The sequence below is a fragment of the Phasianus colchicus genome, chromosome 3, assembly GCF_987193195.1.
Source record: "Phasianus colchicus chromosome 3, bPhaCol1.hap1.1, whole genome shotgun sequence".
Taxonomy (NCBI): Eukaryota; Metazoa; Chordata; class Aves; order Galliformes; family Phasianidae; genus Phasianus; species Phasianus colchicus.
The window spans coordinates 81395032-81413164 of record NC_143438.1 but is presented as its reverse complement, the minus strand read 5'-3'; the positions used below and the strand labels follow the sequence as shown (position 1 = coordinate 81413164).

Below are 18133 nucleotides of genomic sequence, written 5' to 3'. Positions count from 1 at the left end.
AGGCTGCCCAGGGCCCCATCCAACCTGGCCTTGAGCACCTCCAGGGATGGGGCATCCACAGCCTCTCTGGGCAGCCTGTTCCAGCACCTCACCACTTGAATAGTAAAGAACTTCCCCCTGAAGTCCTGTTTCAATTACACAGAAAAACCTATCCAAAAAGGGCTCAAAATAATAACACAGAAGAGCAACTGGAAAACCAAGCTTCTTCATATTTCTTTTGTTTGGGCTTTGTGTGTCTTTCTTAAAGCTCTTGTGCATTCTCATGCAGCTTGTTCATGTTATTGAATGCTAAAGCCTTTTACCATCTGCCAAAAGGTTTTATTTTGGGGTTTCCTCTCATGTGGGAGGGCGGTTTCCTCCTTCCCTTCGTGCTACTTTCATTGCTATCTTTAGGACTCAGAGCCTACTGGAGACCTTCCTGTCTCCCTTTTATTACATATTCTCATCCTTCCTTGCTGCAAGTTCCTGCCCCCAGGGGCAAAGAATAAAACGAGCACTGAAGCTGCCTTTCTGAGCTGGCTGGCTGGCTTTTTTTTAAAATACAGAGTCCGGTTCCTGGAGTGCGGGTCTGAGGGTACTTGATAGAAAAGCTTCCTGGTGTGGTTGTTTTGAGGAAATGCCCCTGCACCAAGGTATGTGTACCTGCCCGGCACTGCACGTTTAATGGGCTTCTGAAAAAGAACAATGGAACCGGTGGCATTTTCTCTGAAAGCAGTTCACTCCTCTCTGTTTGTCAGTCTTTTACCTCAGCACATGAATCCCACCCGTTGACGTGTTATATTTGCAGAGTGATAGAATTGCATCTTTTTTTTTCTTCTTTTTTTCTCCCTGAGAGCAAAGTAGAGTACAGGGCAGCCTGTTTTTTGCAGTCTTTTTTTTTCTGTGTAGCTCTGGTGGATGCAGGAACACAGCTGCAGCAGATGTGAGTACCTGGCTGCCAGGACATGAGCATGGCTGGAGGCAATGAGTACCTATCAGGGCCCTCCATCTGACTCCACTGTCGAGCTTCCTGCCATCACCCTTACTCAGAAGAGATGCTGAATGAGGGACACACAGGACCCTGCTGTTTTCTTCCAGCCTTTGCCTGCTGGGAGCAAGAGCAGGCAGTCTGAGCATAGTCCTGTTGCTGCCTGTCCTCATTTGCTGTGTGGCTGAGCCCATGGCTGGAGGCAATCTGATGTGGAGGGCTCAGGCTCAGGGAGCAGCACTGGGTGTCAGATCACCTCCCGAGAGCTCTGCCAGAATCCACATCAGCCACATGATGCCTCTGCTGAGTGGATTTCTGACTTTCCCTTTTTTGTTCTTGCTTTTTTCATTCACTGGCATTACACCAACCAGCAGGTCAGATAGTAATAGGAATTTAATGTTATTTTATTTGTGATTAGCTCATCTCTTGGACCCTGAGATTTTCTAATCTCTCTCTTTCCGTCATTACCCAGCTCTCTTTAAAGCTTTATCCTTTAGTTTATTTACTCTCTCTGTAATTGAGAACTTTATTGTTGATCACCATGAAAAATTCTCAGTGCTTAAAAATAAATGATCCATCACCCAGCCCTTCAGTTCATCTAGTTTTTATGACTGTAGGAATCTATTGAGAGATTGAAATGGGGTTGAGGGGGATGGGGGTGTCCTGAGGTGTTGCTTAAATAGCTGATCTACAAATGAAAAGAGGTGCTCAGATTTCTGTTCAGGAGAGTGCCCGTAAAATCAGTCATTTTTTTGCACTGCATATTTTAATGACATCCAGTTTCAAGTTCCAGGTGCTGCATTGTACAGAGAGGTCAGTGAGGCCCATTTCTAACAGCAGGATCATGCAACGTAGCACAGCAGACTGAAATGGCATCCTTCTGAAAAACAGGAGGGCTATGTGAGGAAACTTCAAGCAGGAGGAGATATGTACCCCTTCATTTAGAAAGCACAATTTTTAAATCTCTTCATATTTGGAGAGGGTAGCAATCCTACTGAAATTGATAGGGGAAGGAAAAAAAAATGCATCCAGTGGATGTATGTTACCCAGGCATTGTCTTCCCAGCAAACACAGCTATCTGTGTTCTCTCTGTCACACATATGCACACACGCATACACACTCTAATTGGGTAAAAACATAAACAGTAAATTAAGGATACGATTAAAAATTAAACAGCCATTGCAGAAACCATCAATAGTAAGTGCTTATTAACTTACATATAACAGCATGCTGGTGTGATGGCTTCAAATTGGCTGCTGAAACTGATTAGCAGCAAGACCAGCTTTCCAAAAGGATATTACTAGGTTTCAGTAGTCAGACCCTCAGCTTTAATTACTTGTTTTGTTCCTTCTCAGTTTTCTTTAGCCTTTTAAAGAAACTGATAATATCCATTACTTTCTTGAACAGCAGTAGGTGGTATACTTAATCCATCAGCTGTGATGCTTAGCAGAATGAGACAGCAAAGGTCTGATCCCATGTTGTTCCACCTCATGCATTGCAAGACTTGTGTGACTTACCCTCATTTCCACCCCCTTTTTCTGCAAGGCTTCACCAGGACCAGTGTCCGTTCTGTGACCCACGCTGGCTAGTTATGTACCTGTTGAATGATAAGCTCAAGGTCTAAGCTGCTTTACACATCTGAGCTACACATGCACACCTGGGATGTACAGAGCACTCCATCTGGCACTGCACAGCAGAAGCTAAGGTTTCTGAAAGGGTGATTCCTCTGCTCCTCAGTCCCTTTCCTTCATATCTCATAATAATTATTCTCTACTCTCTTGCTGACCTGCATATGGAGTCCTGCATATCAGGAGACAAAATGTTTTATCATCTTGCTTGATTAGTTTGTGTGCTTTTGAGCTACAGCAAGTCACTGTCAATAGAAACATTACAGCCTGAATTCAATACTGTCAGCTCAAGGTAAGCTTAAATATTTAGGGGAAAGTTGAAGCAAGGTTAAAGACTCCTGGCACTGGGAGCAGTCTGGAAGGGCTGAGCAAAGCAGGATCTTTTCCAGTGAGCTCTGTCTTCTTGGATGTTTGTTTTCCAGATGGGTTGCATAATATGGATATGTGACCAATATATGGTACAAAGAAGCTTTTGCATTCTTGTTTTCTGCCTTCATATGGCTAAAACTCTGTGCTGCTCACTCCAGCGCACAGCCGATGTGACTTGGGTTCCTCTGACTTGTTCCTTGTGACTTGGGTCTCCTGGGTTCACTTAGGCTAAGGACTTTCTTCCTTCTTTTCTCCTGCCAGTCAGAAGTGAGAAATGAATGAATGTTACTTGAGTTAAAGGTCTACAGCCAGCCCAACATCAGTGTGTTGCGTACATCCTGCAAGAACCCTTTTTTTTAATTCCACCTTCATATGAGAAAGTAGCACGTCCCCTGAATGGCTGCCAGCTTCCTTGAATGTGGCTGCATATGGCTGAAACATGGCTGGGAGATTATTTTTGTCATGCACACCTCAGCCCTGCCAGCTGTTTCTACTCTGGTTCTCCTCAAGCTGCCATGGTCTGCATTTGAGCCTGTGCAGCAGTCAGTACTTTGCTAGCTGCTGGTGTTGGAGTTCAGAGCTGGCTGCACCCACACCCTTGGGTAAATGCATTGCAGATACCACAGTCGTTGTTGTCCATTCAGGATTGCCTTTGGTTGCAGTCAGTCACACCAATGACTCATGTTGTGAGGCTATTCTGATTGGGAAATTAATTGTGGAAGTTTTTGGATGTAACGGAGATAGAATGAAGGACAGTAGCAATAAGAAGGGATGATGTAGCTCTAAGAAAGTAGTGGAATCATAGAATCACCAAGGTTGGAAAAGGCCCACGGGATCACCCAGTCCAACCATCCACCCATCACCAATAGCTCTCACTAAACCATGTCCCTCAACACAAAATCCAAACGTTCCTTGAACACCTCCAGGGTCGGTGACTTCATCACCTCCCTGGGCAGCCCATTCCAGAGTCTGACTACTCTTTCAGAGAAGTAGTATTTCCTAATATCCAGCCCGAATTTCCCCATGGAGGACATAAGTGGGTACAAAGCAGATCAGAGATACAGAGCGGGGAGCCTGTGGCTTCTGAATCCACCCCAGGAACCACTGAGGCTATGGCAATCCACGATGTGCTTCACTCCTCCTTTGTTTCCTGATTTTGCTGAAGCCTTTCCCTTGTAGTTGCATCCATTTCCCAAGCACCAATTCTCAGAGAGAAGGGTGGAGAAGCCAAGGGCACACAACATGCCTAGCAGGAATCAAGCAAGGTTGGAAACCCTCTGGCTTAGGCTGGTAGAGCTGAATTGTTGTCAGCAGCTGAGGGAAACCTCTTCAAAATAATTTCAAGAATAACACAAGGAGCAATTTCTTTTCTTCTGTGTGTCCTGAAGAGCAGATGGATCTGACATGTTTATTGCCTTAAGCTGTCTTGTTTTATCAGCACATTGAATCTGGGTGTTTGACAGATGTGCCAAACAAAAAATAAAATCCGTCCATGTCCCCTTGTATGGGTTTTAGCATCCCTGCTTCCTATTTAGAAGTATTCTCTTTAGTGCCCATCTTACCTAGTGCATAAATGAGGAAGTGTTTTCATATAAAATTTAGGGAAGACAAAGGCACATAAATTGTTACAATGAGAAACTAATCCTGTAAGCTTTAAAAGTAATGTTTGGCATCTTCAGCTTCTGGTTCAGAGCTGTGTCTGAGGTAGGAAAAATGTCAAACAATACAAAGAGCCAGGCTGAACCCTATTGGTAGCAGTGAAGCAAGATTTTGTACATGTTACAACTTGTATAGCCTGAATCTTCAAGAGCTGTGTTACAATTGCAAAATCATGATGTAAAAATTTTATGGAAACAGTGACATGGTTGCTCAAAAGTTATTGCAACACAGTCCTGAATATCAAAAGCTGATTTATTCACATCTGCCCCACTCCCCTGTCTTCCCCCCAGTATACGCTTGGATACTATGGGGATGAAGCAATAAGTGTTTCTGTGCAGTTTTTCACAGCAAGGACTCTGTTGTGGGTTTTTTTTTTTATCCTTCTTCTTTTAAAAAAAATAAAAGATCAAAGAACTAAAACCTGTTCAAATACTGCAGCATTTCCAATGGTTGCAAAGTAAGTATGAAATATTTACTATGATACTTAAGTTAAAACTGCACGACATATTTATTTTTTGAAGAGAAATGCATTGCATTTATTTGAACTTCAAGTAGCAGAGTGATGTTAGATCTTGCAGGTTCTTGTGACTATTTCAATTGGTATTTTTCAACATGTAGCAGTGAGTATTTGCTGCAGAAATGCGAAGGAAGTCAGACAACCAGAGTGGTGAAAGTCACTGGTTAAGCACCTGTTGTTGAAGTGCAAAACTCTTTTTGCTTCTACAGGTGCAAAGATAATATCTTTTTCATGTTTTTTCCAGCTATTTCAGTTCAGTGACTAGTTCATTCAAAGGTAAGAAACCACCTGGGAGGAAAAAATGGCTGAGAAGTTTGTTTTTCTCTTTTAATCTTCAAATAAAACTTGTGCAATAGAGACTAACATCTACCAGTTCTGAGATGCTGAGAAATATGTTAGTCAGAACTTGACATTCTGTTCAAGTGAAGATAATGCTTCCTTGCTCAGTAAGAATGCTTACATAAAAAATGTAATGATAAGCTTAGATTTGCCTTGATTGTGTAGCTTATTTGGAAAAAAGTGTTCAACATTTTCATTGAATTTCACTTTTACATGCTAGCTTCTATTTTAAATCTGCAGCTCAAAATGAATCCTAAATTTTTTTAAAAAGGTGTATTCTATGTGTGCATGTGCTCAAGCATAACGAGAATATAAGCAGTGAAAATCAGTCAAGGGTGGTATATAAAAGTGCTAATCATGTAAATAAATATGTGTACGTTGTGTTAACTGAAAAAGAAGTGCCGTATTTATTTACTTATACATACTATGTTTAAATAAAATCAACATACTGACAAGTTCAGTATTACATCTGGAGCTTGGAACAAGTAGTTTCTGCATTTTTTGCATAGTCTACAGAAATTCCCTGGGAAAGGCCCAGGGAATAAGAAGCATTTTAATCCCAGCTCCCTCAGCTGCTCCTTATAAGCCTTGCTCCAGACCCTCACCAGTTTTGTTGCCCTTCTCTGGACATACTCTAGGGCCTCAATGGTTTTTTTTGTACTGAGGGGCCCAAAACTGAACACAGTACTTAAGGTGTGGCCTCACCAGTGCTGAGTACAGGGGATGATCACCTCCCTGCTCCTGCTGGCCACACTATTTCTAATGCAGGCCAGGATGTCGTTGGCACTATTGGCCACCTGGGCACACTGTTGGCTCATGTTCAGCCAAGCATCAACCAACACCCCCAGGTCCCTTTCCTCTTCACAGCTATCTAGCCACTCATCCCCAAGCCTATAACACTGCATGGGGTTGTTGTGGCCGAAGTACAGGACCCAGCACTTGGCCTTGTTGAACCTCATCCCATTCACCTCAGCCCAGGGATCCAGCTTATCCAGATCCCTCTGAAGGCCTCCCTACCCTCAGGCAGATCAACACCACCTCCCAAGTTGTTGTCATCTGCAAACTTACTGAGGGTACACTCTATCCTGTTGTCTAGGTCATCAGTAAAGATATTAAACAAGATGGGCCCCAGTACTGACCTGGAGGACTCCACTTGTAACAGGTTGCCAGCTGGACTTAACCCCATTATCCACTACCCTTTGGGCATGGCCCTCTAGCCGTTTCCTTACACAAAGAGTATGTCTATCCAGGGCAAAGGGGGCCATTTTCCCCAGGAGAATACTGTAAGAGACCATTTCAAAGGCTTTGCTGAAGTCTAGGTAGACTACATCAACAGCCTTTCTCTCATCTACCACTCTGGTCACCCATTTGTAGAAATAGATGAGGTTGGTCCAGCACAACCTGCCTTTCATGAACCTGTGCGGCTGGGCCTGATCCCCTGGATGCCACACACAAGTCGTGTGATCTCACCCAAGATGATTTGCTCCATAACTTTCCCTGCTACTGAGGTCAGGCTACAGGCCTGTAGTTCCCCAGATCCTCCTTACGGTCCTTCTTGTAGATGGGAGTCATATTGGCAAGCCTCCAATCCTTTGGGACCTCTCCAGATAACTAGGAGCACTGGTAGATGGCTGAGAGCAGCTCAGCAATCACCCCCGCCAGCTCCCTCAGCACCCTAGGATGGAGCCTGTCTGGAGGAGCTCTGTAACCGTCTCCACCTGAATCACCAGGGCTGTATTTTGCGTAGCATCCCAGACTTCCAGATCAGGGCGTAAAGTGCCCTGAGGATAACTGATCTGCCTATTAAAGGCAGATGTAAAGAAGGCATTGAGGACCTCAGCCTTCTCCTTATCCTCAGTGGTCACATTCCCCGCTGCATCAAGTAAAGGATGGAAATTCTCCCTGGTTCTTCTCTTACCGTTGATGTATTTATAAAAGGATTTCTTATTCTCTTTTACTGCAAATCTGAGTTCAGGCTGGGCTTTTGCCCTCCCACCTTCCTCCCTGCATACCTTAGCTACTTCCTTGTAATCTCCCCAAATAGCCTGTCCCTTCTTCCAGAGGGCATAGACTCTCTTTTTCTTCTGGAGTCTCAACAATAGTTCTCGGCTCTTCCACACCGGTCTTCTTCCCCTATGACTTGCCTTACGGCATTCAGGGACAGTCTGTTCTTGTTCTTTACTTAGGGCAAAGCAGCCTGATGACCTTCTGTGATGAGGAGCTGCAAGGAGCAGTGCATGCTGTGTACCTTGGTTCTGGTACAGCATTTAATATGGTCTCCCACAGAATCCTTATATCCACACTGCTGAGATATGGACAGGACAAGAAAATGATACAGCAAATGGGAGATCATCTGGACTGTCAAGCTCAAAGAGCTGTGATCGGTGTCATTTGGCACCTGGTTGCTTGTGACATCTCTGAGAGATGGGGCCAACGCTGCCCAACTACACTTGTTGGTGACCGTGGTGACCAAACCAGGTGCACCCTTAGCAAGTTTGTAGGATGATGCCAGATCTGGGGGAATGCATGGTATGCTGGAGAGCAGCACTGTTGCTCAGCAGGATATGGGCAGTCTGGAAAAGTGGGCTGACAGACCTGAGGAAGTTCAGTAAGCATAAATGGAGTGGTATATCTGGAGGAAATGCACCCTGTTCCAACACAGACTGAGGGCTGATGGCCAGGGAGCCCTTTGCTAAAGACCTCGGGATCTTGGTAAACAACAATTTGAATACAAACGAGCAGCGTGCCTTTGCTGGAAAGGACAGCAATGCACTGGGCTGCACAAGGAGCAATGAGGCCAGCAGGTCAAGAGAACTGATTGTTCTCTTTGGTGTCAGTGAGACCACATCCTGAACACTGGGCAGTGTTTGGGCTCTGCAATAAAAAAATGTTGATGAACCGGAGCAAGTCAACAGACAAGTCACCATGATTGCCTGGGGCAAGAGCCTGGTGTAGGAAAAGAGGGTAAGGACTGAGTTTGCTCAACCTGGAGAAGACAAGGCTCAGTGAGGTCTTATGGCTGTTTATGGCTGCCTATTGGTAGGGCGCAGAAGTGGCAGAGCAGGTTCTTCTGAGATGCACATGGGGGCAGATTGAAAAGTGATGGACACAAGTTGTAATTTAGACAGTTCTAATTAAATGCAGCAAGAAAAAAGAGCGGTTGAACAATGGAACAGGTCCAGAGAAGTTGTGGATGGCCATTCTTGTAGATATTTCAAACTCAGGTGGACACAGCCCTGGGCAACCTGCTTTACCACTAACCCTGCTCTGAGTAAGAAGCTGGACTAGTGCCATCCATCCTGCATGGCCTTGTGGTTTGAGAGATGTCAGTGTCTGAGCTAATAGTCAGAGCTTCCCTTAATGGGTGACTGTAGGAAAAATAGGAACCATTAGATGTGTTTACATGACTCGCTTTAGGCATCTACTATGGAATAAGTTGAATCTCTCTGGGAGGTCCTCATCTTTTCACCAGAATGACCGTATGAATAGATGCTTGCCCTTGGTCAAGTGCATCTTATGCAGGCTATCTAATAGGAATTAACATCTAAAGAGGGTCACTTTTGTTTCTGAGGGCAGAGGAAATTAGTGAAGAAATTTATGCTTTATTCTGACTCATCAGACGGAAGTGTCTGAGAATTTGAAGGCAGAAGAAGGCAGAGTGAGTGAAAATGATCACAAAAACAAGAGTTTTTGATCTGAAAGAAGGGAAAGAATAAGTAAAAGTGGCTGAATAATGTCAAAGGACTTAAAAGAGCTGGTTTCTTTGAACTTTGGAATAGATAGGTAAGGATGGAAGGGAGGGAAAATAAAGTTCAAGGGAACTGGTGGGTTTCTGAAAGAGAAGATACTACTGACATGGCAGCAGACTGCCTATTGAAGTAGGCAGACACAGAATATCTGAACTACTTCAGGATGTTGGCAATTACTTGAAAATCAGGAATGGGAATAGGAAAATGCATTATAAAATGAAAGAAATTAAAAGGTAGCGCAAACACCTAGTTTAATGAGTTGCAGAAGGGAAATATGAAGGAAATAACTAAACTTCTTTTGCTCTAAGACAAGGAGGGGAAACCTGATGATAAAGAGGAGGATGAACACTTGAGCTTTTCTTGGATTCTGTTTTCCCAAACTGGTTAATTATGACAAGATGATTGAAACAGTTAATTTCACTAGAGGAAAAAGGGCATATGCTAAAATAAGAGAAGAGAGGTTAAGCATGTGGAGGTACATTAGATGCAGTCAAGTCATTGGGCTTAATGAAAATTGACCCTTGAATTACCTAGGAGTCAGCAGAAACCATCCCTAAAGTGTTAGCTTTAAACCTTGTGAAGAATGAGGAAGGGCAAACTTAAGTACTTAAAATGAGGAAACCTGTCAGCTTAACTTTGGTACATGGTAAAATGCTGGAGCAAATTATTAATCGGTTTATAAACACCTAGAGGATAATAAGCTGACAGAAAAACAGCCAGTGTGGATTTGTTTAGTTTCCTTTTTGAATGTAAGAGAAGTAGTAGGTGTGCCTGTACGTTAGTATACCTTTTGACAGTGTTGCAGACAGCCTTGTGGCCTTCTTACAAGTAAACGGGAAAATCATCCAGTTGAAATTGCTGTGAGATAGGTGAAAAGCTGGTTGAAGTACTGTGTTCAAAGAATTGTTATTGTTTGCTTGTCAAGTGGGCAAGGAGCCTGAAGTGTGGTTCTGTTAGACTGTGCCCTTGATCGAGTGCTGGTCATTATTTACATTAGTGACTTGGGTGATTGGCTGGAGAATCCAGTGGCATGGGACTATCTGCTGTAGTGAGCTTTGGGCATTTTGGGGGGCAGGTTTAAAGTCTGAAGTGATCCTGATAAAATGTGGAAATGCCCAAAAGATGAAAATTCGGCAAATGTAAGTAAGAAGGCATGCAGTGAGGAAGGGAAAGCAAATGTCTGAATGCAGATGAGGGACATCTGAGTAAATAATAGTGCTGTGAGAGCATGCAGGGCTGGGATATCACAAGCTGAATATGAATCAGCAGCCTGATAGATTCTGCTGGGTGAGAAAATGAGGATGGGGGTGAGACCAGACTGTAGTTTAAGTGGTAGTCTCGTGTTTAAGCTGTAGGACATCATTAACTCCTTTCTGTTGGCTTTCTGATGCTTTGTCCAGAGTGTGCTTTGGGCTATAACACAATATAGACAAAGTGGAGAAGGCCAGAAGAGAGCGAGCTGTGGGAGACAGCAGAGATTTAGGAAGTACCACTGAGGAAATGCTACAAGAACTGGGTTCACTTGGAAACGGACTCAAATTTTCAGGCATGTTAAAGGATTTGTAATATAAAAGTGATGTTTATTCACGCCCTCTCTCCCTGGAAAGTAATTGTACATTTTCTCTGTAAAGTAATTACTTTAGTTTTCACCTAAGGAGATTTGGTTTGGGTATTAGAAACTTGACATAAATATATGTCAGAATCCAGTATCTGAGGGAATGAGAGTAGAGGACTGTGGGTATGAGGAACACTCAGGAACTACCTGTGAGCATCACAGAATCATAGAATCATTAAGTTGGAAAAGACCACTAAGATCACATGGGTCAGCTGTCAACCCATCATCACGATGTCCACCAAAGTATGTCCTTAGTTCCATATCTCCCCTTTTATTAAATACCTCCAGGGACAGGAGACTCCACCACCTCCCTGGGCAGTCTATTCCAATGCCTTACTGAGAATAAATGTTTTCTGATATCCAGCTTGAAATGGATTTGCATCTTTGCCTCAGAGTAGAGGCAAAATAGGAATTAAAAAGGCAAAACAAGAATAAAAGCGATTTAAACCAAGGATTCCGGTCTGTTGATTTGAGTTGTGATTATTTTCAGCATTCTAAATATCCCTGCTTTAAATTAATCCCTCATGTTGCAATGTTAACATCTTCTATTTATGGACATCTTTTATGATGCCTTTTTATTTATTAAAAAAAGAATCAATGTATGCTCCTTGGTGTGATAATCTCTTTGAGTATGAGTTATACAAGTAATGATGAAGAAACTAAAATGTTTGTTCTTAAAACTGTTCTGAGGTATTTGCTTTAATGTCTTAGGTTTTCAGTAAATTAGCTGAAACCACAATGTTAAAACTAGACATCTCTCGAGACAACAATATTGGAATGATACGAGTTTCTTAAATAGGTAACACTTGCATCAAGAAATATGTCCCCTCTAAAAATGAACTATTCTCAAAAGACACAGCTCATCCACACAGCAGCCTTATACATCTTATTTTATTCAGTGCTATACCGGTGACATTAATTCAGTGAGGAGACCAGAATGGAAGCCTGCTAGTTATTTTTCATGTTTGATTTTCTTCTCTATAAATTTAATATAAAGATGGTTATGTTAAGCTAATTATATGCTGGCTTTTTATTTTCTGCTGCTGAGTGAAATCATGTAGAAGGATTTTTTTCCCTTTTCCCTGAAGAATGGAACATTTGACCATAATTACCATTTTTTTGCATTAGATAGAGCACCTTGCTGTCTATTACCAAAGTGATTTACTAGGACATAGGGCACAGCGTTTGATGAACAGTGTCTGACTGGCCAATGGGACATAAGTAATCACACAATGCAATGCCTGCAGAATCAAATCATGTTTGACATTTAATATAACCCAAACACTTAACTGCAAAATATGACATTAAAAACAACAACAACAACAAGTCCTCAAAAAAGGAAAGCCCAAAAGGAAACAGAAACCAGGTGATGGCAAGGATGAATTTTCTTCATACAGGAAATCTGTGCTGAGCAGAGCAACCAAGGCAAGGGGAAAGCTGCTTTCTCCCCTTTTCCATTCTGCCATCCCCAGCTCTCTGCTGCCTCTGACTCTCTGTGCATATGTGCCACTGATCTAAGGAAGCTAAGAGAAATGATTGGTCTCAAGGTGGCACTTCGATTCCTTCAAGTTGATTCTGACCAGGAAGGTGTCTTGTAGGTTAGAACAGGTTGTACGTGTGATCGAGGCTTGTGCTTGTCAGAGTGGAGGGCACGTGCTCGCCCACTGCCACAGAAATGCCATCAGCCACTAAGCTCGTTTAACCAGGTGCCGAGCAGCTTTCATCTGAGAAAAAAAGATTCCTAACAGCAACCAGTAAATATATTTCTGACTGGTGTAAATGTATTAACTGTGGGGGTGAAAGAGTTAATTCATTTTCCATCCATATTTTTTTCTTTGTAGAACCGATTTGACACAGTCTAGCAGGGTGCTGTTATTGAAAAATTGAAGCACCAGGTGTGATTAAATAAGATCACACGTTTCATTCCCTCTTTAATTTCACATCACCCTTCAGCAGCTGTATCCGTTTGCTTTCCTATAGCTGGAGAACGCATTGCGTTTATAGCAGGCAGCATGCTGCACGAGTAACATGCACCATTGGCCTGTTGTGAATCAAATCTGTTTGTGCACACAAATTATTTATTGTTTGTTGGACCGAGCTTGTTAATCTGTTTATTTCTCAAGAGCAGAAAATACAGAGTGCATTTGGGTAATGGAGGAAAAACCTGGCCTAGGTCCTCTTGGAAGTTCATGAATGCAGCAGGACAGGTTTCATTCCACTGCCAAGAGAGTAAAAAGGTCAAGTCTGATGCATTTGGAATCCTTTCTGTATTCTTACCAAGCATGGGATCTGACAAAGTCACCAGCACATGGAGGCTGAACCTCTGTCCCTCTGCACACAGCGCAGCTGCAGTGATGCCACCATGCACCATTTTTCAATGGAACACTATTCTAATACTCTAAAGCAATAGAGACTGAAAAATACCACGTGATAATTTTCTGCCTCCATGTTCTACCCACAAACAGCAGCCCTGGCCCTGCTGGGTCAGAATACTTTAGAGTATTAGAATAGTGTTCCATTGAAGAAATGATTTGGATTCTTACAGTACTGCTCTTAGTTATTCCAGGCAACGTTTCCACTTCCAAATTCTGGCCTCACTTCTCTGAGGACAAAAGCAAGTCAAGAAAGAGAATTCTCTGTTTTTTCTTTCTTTCTTTCTTTCTTTCTTTTTTTTAAGTTCTCAGAGGAAGAGGGTTTTGTTTGTCATTCTCTGACATGCTTACCTGCTGTAAAAAACTTCTACACATGACATCATCCTGACCTGAGATGTTCCTGTGCAGTCAATGGATGGGATTCCGTTTTGTTGTGCACCAGTGTATGGTGTTAGAGATTACAGTTGGCACACAATTCCTGAGAGCAGAGTTTTGGGGGGTCTGAAGAGGCCCATTATTGTAGTTTTGGTCTTGTTTTCTTCTCCTGCACCCCTGCAGCTGTGCTCCACTGGTTTCCTGCTGCAACCAGTGGTGACACCTCACATTTACACAGCTATCACATCATGAAACAATATGGCAATAGTTCTCAGCAATTATGAGCGCTATTTGAGCACAATAATGATGAGAGGACTGTAACGCCTGTTCTGTGATGACAGGCTGAGACAGCTGGTGTTGGTTAAATTGGAGAAGAGAAAGCTCTAAGGAGACTGCATTGTGGTCTGTCAATACTTAAAAAGAAGCTTATAATAAGGATGGAGAGTGACATTTTCCAGGGTCTGTAGTGATAGGACAACGGGGAATGGTTTTAAACTGAAAGAGGTTACATGTCAGAAGGAAATTCTTTGCCCAGAGGATGGTGAAGCACTGGCACAGCTGCCCAGAGAAGTTAAGGGTGCTCTAACCCTGGAGGTGCTCAAGGCCAGGTTGGACAGGGCCCTGGGCAGCCTGAGCTGGAGATGGCAACCCTTCCTACAGCAGGGGGTTGGAACTTGGTGATTTTAAAGGCCTCTTGCAACAAAAACCATTCCATGATTGTAAGATTTTCCCACTGCCTGTGGGAATAAATTTGGGCATATCAGTAGTTTTGCCTCTCCTCAAGCACCCCAGCCCTTGTGTAAACAGGCAGCTTTGCTCAACAAGGACTTGTCAAAAATGGGTACATCAAAATTAAACAGATGAACAAAACAAGTAAAATAATGCTTGAATACCATAGTGCTCTCATTCCCATGTGAATGGGCGTTGGCTTGTTTTAGCATGCTTCCTACATAAAAGAAAAAAGATGCCAGGAGAAGGCCACAGAAGGTTCTAGGGAAGCATCTGGGCCTGCATTTGGGTATGAATAATGCCTATGAACACCTGTCTCTTCTTAAATTTGACCTTGTAAGCAGCATTGCAAGCAGCTCATATGTCTCCTCTTTCATATCAAGCTCTGAAGATGCCTGTGGTACAAGGCTGGCCTTAAAACTGAGCTGACATGCAAACTTCACTTAGTTCACGCAGGAAAAAGATGCTCTTTGATCTGTGAGAGGACAAAAAATAAAGCTGCATAAAACTCCAGATGAAACCATTTTCTTTATGTTAGTTGAGCAGCTTCTGCTGAGATGAAGTTGCTCTGACCTTTCTTTCCCTGTGTGATATTGAGTGAGCTCATGACCGTATCATCAAAAATGAGGTCAATATCAAATCAATGGCCTGAACTAACTATGCCATTTTTGTGTGTAATTATTGCCATATGCATAAGCTATCCTGTTAATACAAACAGAATTACTTCTTAACTACATGCTCACATATATACAGGGTAAATGTTTCAAAATATATTTAAGTAATTGTTTCTTATTATGCTGTTTTTTTTTTTTAAATTATCTTCTGAGGTTGCAACAGAAGACTTAGGAAATCTTTTGGGCTCTGAAAGTTATTCAGTAATGTCAGCCCGCAGTATTAAAAAATCTAACGTTGAGCCCTTCAGAAAAGATGAGGTTTTAAAGGAACCCGTGTTTTGCTCTCTATGTTTGGGGAATTTGAGTCTTCTTGCTGTCCTTGGTTTCAGGCTGAAGCATTAAACCTATTAAAAAGCCAAAGTAGAAATTTTCATGCCATTCTCTGGTTTGTGGAGCTGTTGCCTTAAGGGAAGAGCGAGATTAATATTGGGAAAGTTGGCAGTAGTGGTTACTTCTCCTGCCAATGCAAAGCAGAGTGTTATTTTCCCTATTGCTTTCCTGATACCCCTTCTTTTCTTTAGGTGGCTGAACTTACCTTTCTTGCTCAAAACCCAAATGTTTTTGCTCTTGGTTCTGATTTTCCAACAAGGTCCTTTAATGCTGCTCTTTTCCTCTCCCTATGCAAAGCAGCCTTTGCTCACACCTGGTGTGTGATAGGATCCTTCTCCCTGAGGAGATCACAACATCTGTTTTGCTTCCTAAATGGAGAAAGAGAGAAACATTCTCAAGAAGTTCTCCTTTCCTGCTTGCAAACAACAAAAGAGATTTTAAAGCATTTAGTGTTTCTAGAGAGAGGAAAAAACAGTGGAGCCTAGACAGGAAAAAAACAACCATGGAAAAATAAATTGAGCATAATTTGAGCTATAATTAAAGGTCTTAAAAAGAAGCTGAATTGCCAAGCTGGAAAGGAAAATGTGCATCTTTATTTAAAGTACCTTTATGGAAGGATGTGCTTGGGGTTAGTATAGAACTGCCATTGTGGACATCTTGGTTCTATTTCTACTCTGGGCTTCCTGGGTGATGCAAACCAGTAATTTAACCTATATTCGCAGTGATGGTCCTTATGTAAAATATAGTAGCATTTTGAGCTGTTTAACTTCCTTTTTTACTACTGTAGTTGTATATGTTGGCCAGGCTGACAACATTACTAATTGGCCCTAAGTAAATCTAGATTTTATGAAACAAATGAAAAATCTGGATTGTGCTGTGACTTCCCTCTTCTGTGCAAACCAATAAATAAAATTCTTCTCTCTTGTTCTTACGATTGGTATTAAAACTGTCCACGTGGAAATATGCTAAGAGAATTTTGGTAGCATCTTGGTTTAATCTTTTCATAGCTATATTTGCAAGAATGTGCACCTTCCTTGGTTATTGTGTATTTGAAGGGCCAGTAACAATTACATTTTTAGTGGTGTCAAGGTAGGAGGTAGTAATATTTAACAGTATTTCAAGCATCTCTTAATTCAAAAGCATGTTCTTTGTATATGTTTCTGCAGATCAGCTTAAGTGATCTTCTCTATTTAAAACTTCAACTAACCTTTTCACAACTTGATAGCAATCTTGCAACATGGGTTTTATCCTAATCTGATCAATACAAGAAATACATGCTGTGGTTTGAAATTGAACTGAGGCATTTGGTGCATTGGCTGTAACATTTCCATGGCAGTCTGAGCAGTGGGCTGCTGGTGACAATTCTGTCCTGACACTCAACATGTCACCCATATAAACCTCCCATACCTGCTCTTTGTTTCTGTTATTACCTGTGTTTGTTACTGGAGGAACAAAGCCTCCAGCTTTCTGCTGTTGCCATCCGTATGTCCATCGCTGAGGACAGAATAGCTTGTGGGTAAGCAGCAAAGAACTGTGAGGCAGAAATGCTTTAAAAAAAAGCAATGAGCAAAGAACATTGACTACTGGAAACAGAAAATTCAGAGCTTAACATTGGTTGAGTTGCAGCAGAAGTAATGAAGTGTGAAATGTGCTATTCCCAACCAGTACGCCATGCTGCTTTAATTTACAGAATATATAATTATATAACATTAACATTCTGGTACATCAGTCTTTGACAAAAATTGAAACAAAAACAGACAAATGCATGAATCTATTTATAAGGCAATTATTGTAATAGCAGTGGATGAGAATACAAACTTTAACCATTTTCATTATTTTAAGATTGCGCCGTTAAGATCCTGTGATTTTGTGCCCTACTAAATACTCACTGTTGCAAACCACTTTAGTTTAGTAAACCTTTAACAAAATGCGTGTAGAAGTCCTTCTGTATTTTTTCCAGCCTCCTCTGCCTTTAACACCATAGATCTGTTCAGAGCTCTCAAATTACATCGAGATTGGTTTTCCCAATCTGACCAGGGTCCATTTAGACCAACATTCTGCCTTTGGCAGTGGCCCGAATGAGCTGGTTAACCAAATGTACAATGCTATAGCAATTACAGTGAGAGCACCACATCCTATCACTCCAGGCATCGCTGTTAACCACAGAGTTCTTAGAATAGGAGATGCCCTTTTCTTATATTTGCAGAGAGATGACAAATGCTTATTATTAATGGTTCCCACTATATGATTATAGAGGAAGGGGAGAGAATCTTTTCCTAATCTCTGCAGGCAAATTTCTCCTCTGAGACACTGTTTGCTCCTAAATTGACCTGCTGTGCTTGTAGTGCAATCCAAGTATCTGTTATTTAAAACATTTTTGAGAAAATCCACTGAGAGTCTGGATTGCTCATGAGACACTTAGTGGTCTGTGTTGTCATTTGCTTCCATGTAGCTGAGGCCAGAAGTAAACAGACAATTAAAATCAGATTGGATGGCTTAGGAAATGAGGATGCTTTTCCAACGTACTCACTAATAAACGAGGCTCCTCTTTATAGCTGCTCTGCTCAGGGAGGCCATGCAACTCACTTCCATGGCTGCCCAGCTCCCCTCCTTCTTGGACATGGGGCTTCCTCTTAGGGTCAACAGAGGAGGCTGGGAATTGCATTACACTCCTTTTCTTCTGCTTGTTTTTTCAGCTAAGTGACAAGACCCTGGGCCTTGTTGCATTTTGTTTTGTTATCCTGGGAGTTGAATTAAAAATTGGAGAACAGCTTTCCTCTCTCTACTTCTTGATAATGATTTATACTGAG

The 18133-nt window shown here is 42.1% G+C and overlaps 1 protein-coding gene and 1 long non-coding RNA gene across 5 annotated transcripts in view; one reads left to right on the top strand and one right to left on the bottom strand.

The window, feature by feature from the left end:
• The window catches only part of SAMD12 (sterile alpha motif domain containing 12), a 171913-nt gene that overhangs the window by 98680 nt on the left and 55100 nt on the right, over positions 1-18133 (top strand). The window lies entirely within an intron of this gene.
• On the bottom strand, positions 14055-17070 carry LOC149918706 (uncharacterized). The gene is made up of 3 exons (XR_016465653.1): positions 16754-17070; positions 15529-15691; positions 14055-14794 (listed from the first exon to the last, which is right to left on the bottom strand). It is a non-coding gene; the product is annotated as an uncharacterized LOC149918706 (long non-coding RNA).